At 55.8% G+C, this 3,637-nt stretch overlaps 1 protein-coding gene across 1 annotated transcript in view; it reads right to left on the bottom strand.

The window, feature by feature from the left end:
• LOC112111836 (ras-related and estrogen-regulated growth inhibitor-like protein) overlaps positions 1-3,637 on the bottom strand; it is a 23,423-nt gene that overhangs the window by 3,676 nt on the left and 16,110 nt on the right. The gene's annotated exons all lie outside the window — the stretch shown is intronic.

Genomic DNA, 3,637 nt, shown 5'->3' with positions numbered 1-3,637 from the left:
GGGCGCGGTGCGGAGCTGAACGACCATTTGTAATCCCGGGGCGCGGGGCAGGGATCGGGGCGGGCGCTGCTGCTCTGCGAGCCCGGACAGCGCCGGAGCTCGCTTTATAGGGGAGAGGCGGAGCCGGGGTTTGAGTGGCGGAGGCGCAGGGACGGGTCGCTGGGCGGCCCCCCCCCGGGCCCCGCCCCCCCCCCCCCCCCCCCCCCGCAACTCTGGCGCACACACACACACACACACACACACAAACATACAATCCAGGGTGCACACACACATGCACACTTTATTTTCACAGAGAGACACACACAAATACAGGTTTACAACACACACACGACTCTGGGGGCACGCATACATACACTCATTTTCACAGCTTCACAACACACACACAGCCCAGGGCATCCTTACACACAGAGGCGCACAAATACACAGACTCACATTCACACAGAGGTATTCACACGCACATGCTCACACAACTATTGAGTTTTCTCAGACACGCAGCTGCCCCCAGGTATAACCCTCCCCTCTGCCCCCCCCCCCCCACAAAAGTTCACCCAGAGTTACACACAACACAGTGCCACACAGACACAAAGAGACACACACATTCCTACACACTGGCAGGCTCACACATACAGAGATGTAGTCACACGTACACATACAGGTACATTTATATTCACACAGACACAAAATTACACAAACTGTTCCTCACACACCTGTACACATGCGCAAGCAGGCAGCAAACCCACACTTGGTGCTCTTGCACAAACACACACTGTCCTATCACACCCTCTCCCTTGCACACACACTGAAACACAGAGACACGCTCACACACATGCACACTTTCCCTTGCATGCACACACTCACTCTTTCCTTTGCATGCCTACTCATACACACACACTCATACACTTTCCCTGGCACACTGACACGTAAACACACACCAACGCTCTCACACAGGTACACGCTTTCCCTTGTACACGCACTCTTTCCCTTGGGTGTGTGCACACTGACAATCTCCTCCGCACACCCGAACACAGTCTCACACACACAGACGCTCATGTGTGCGCACACACACAATCTCATGCTCACACACATGCGCACGCAGAGAATCTCACACCTGCTCACAGAATCTTGTGTGCACAAACACACACAATCTCTGTCACGCACAGTTTCACACACCAAATCTCTCTCTCTCTCTCTCTCACACACACACACACACACTGAGCTGAATGGAAACTCCTTTCCCTCTCCGCCTTCACCCACCCTTTGCCTGCCCTCAGAACTCCCTGCTTCCCATCGGGAACTGTTCCTCCCAGCTCAGCCCAGCCAGGAAGCCATGTCATGCCTGGGCCTGCAAGAGTCCTTTCCACACCCTGTGATCTCCTGGCTGAACACGGGGTGAAGGCCCGTAAGGACGTAGCAGGCTGGGCAGCTGCCTTTTCCCAGCCGGAAGCCCCAGCGCCTTCAGCTCTGCTGCACAGTCTAGGTGTGCCTAGATCTGGGCCTTAGCCCCTCGGAGGATGCAAGCGCACCCAGAGACCAACCTCCAAACCAGGCAGATCTGAGCCAAAAACCGAGATCCTGAAGTCTGGGGATACTCCAAATCTGAACCCCAGGTGCCAATTGCATACCAGTAGCTCTGCAGGCACCACAATAAGAGGCATAGTCTAGGGCGGGGGTTCTCAAACTGGGGGTCGGGACCCCTCAAGGGCTCGCAAGGTTATTACATGGGGGGTCACAAGCTGTCAAAAGTACAAAAGTTTGAGAAGCGCTGGTCTAGGGGGATTAGGAATGGCTAGAGCTTGTCTCAGGCAGTGCCCAGGAGACCTGGGACATAGGGGGAAACTGAGGCACAGTGGGGAAGTGATTTGCCCATGGTCCTCCAGCAGGTTGGTGGCAGAGCTAGGGACAGAAGCCAGGTCTCTGAATCCCAAGGGCCCAGTGAGGGGGAGGGATAGCTCAGTGGTTTGAGCATTGGCCTGCTACACCCAGGGTTGTGAGTTTAATCCTTGAGGGGGCCATTTAAGGATCTGGGGCAAAAATCTGTCAGGGACAGTACTGGGCCTGCTGTGAAGACAGGAGACTGGACTCAGTGACTTTTCAAGGTCCCTTTCAGCTCTATGAGGAAAATTTCTAGGGGACAATGATGGAATGAACTGCCTAGGGGGGAATTTTCTTCCGAATTCTACCGCCCATCTCTGAACCCCCTGCTACGCAGATGGGTTAGACGACAGCTGGACAGACAGATGTCCTGCTGCTGAGTAAGGTGGGGATAGATCAGAGGCACTGGAAGAGCTAGATAAGTAGATGGGGTGGGTGGGAATAGAGAGCCGGGGTGCAGATGGAGAGAGAGAAGTGAGTCTTTATGGCAACAGTTCTCCTGGCCTTTTTTCTTTCATTTTAGAAGCCTTGGCAAGCTGGGCTCCACACGCAGGGCACTGAGCGCCTGGCAAAGGCAGGAATGCTGCTGCCATCTCGGGGCCAGGAAATAAACGAGCTGAAAGTGATTTCTAGCCAATTAGTATTAGCCGGGCTGTTCTGATTGAGGCTGTGGGGAGCGGAGAAGAGTCACTGCGCAGTGCGCTCTGGCCAGCGCCCCGAGCCTTCCCCTAAGCCGGGGGCTGGGGAGGCCTTTGCAGGGGAGGGGAGCCCTCGGGGAGCCGTTCCCAGCCACTTGAAGACCCCGTAACCCTGCCGGAGCGGCACAAAGGGGCCAGAGTGTGACTGAGAATCAGGCCCAATAAGCCTTTGGGATAACACAATGGAGGCGGGATTCCTGCCCCGTCTCTGTAGTTGTGTGTGGAGAGATGTGTGCTGGGACGGGGAGTCAGGACTCCTGGGTTCTTCTATGCCTATTCCGGGAGGAAACTGGGCTAGTGTGAGCCAGGGCTCCTGGGTTTTATTCCCCACTCTGCCACTGATTTGCTGCATGGCCCTGCCCAGCTCCGTGCCTCAGTTTCCCCCACTTTTGAAATAGGGATAAAGATCCTGACCTGCCTCCTAGGGGAGGCTGCGCGGCTCATGTTTATAAAGGCCGGTCTCAGTGCTGGGGATGAGAACACCAGCCCCTGCAGCTGTTTCCCACACGCCTGCCAAATATCTAGCCCCAGACAAGTGCATGTGAGCTGGGGAGCTGGGAGCAGGTGCTGGGGGGATGGGTGGCGGGACGGTGTCGCGAGTGGTTCAAGCTTTGCCGAATTTGGGTTGGCATCTCCCATCCTTTGCCTTCTCGTGCCTTCCGCGCTGCTCGGCATGTGATGCTCAGCTTGGGCAAGCGCTGCCCTTTGTGTCGCCCGCGCTCTCTGCTGCGTGTGCTAATTAGGTCTGGGGATGGAGAGCTGCTTCTGACTGGTGACAAATGCTTGGTGCCTCTGCTGCCTGTGTGCCCGGCTCCGGGTCGGTGTGTGCAGGGCACATGTGCTGTGCAGAGAGCGACAGCGATGTGTGTAAGTGCGTGCATGTGTCTGTGTACATGGCTTTGTGTGGACGGGGCTCTTTGTGTGTGTGGTTGCACATTTGGCTCTGTGTGTGTGTAGCTGGCTCTCTGCACGTGTGTCTGGATGTGTTTGGATGGGTCTGTGTGCATTCATGTGTTTGTAAAGTTGTGTCAGAGTGTGTGTGAGCGAGTATGTTTGTGTGTGTGTGT

Source organism: Terrapene carolina, unplaced genomic scaffold, assembly GCF_002925995.2.
Source record: "Terrapene carolina triunguis isolate 2854851 unplaced genomic scaffold, T_m_triunguis-2.0 Scaffold227, whole genome shotgun sequence".
In the NCBI taxonomy this organism is placed as follows: domain Eukaryota; kingdom Metazoa; phylum Chordata; order Testudines; family Emydidae; genus Terrapene; species Terrapene triunguis.
Note: the sequence above shows the minus strand (reverse complement) of the source record. Positions and strands in the feature narration are given on the sequence as shown.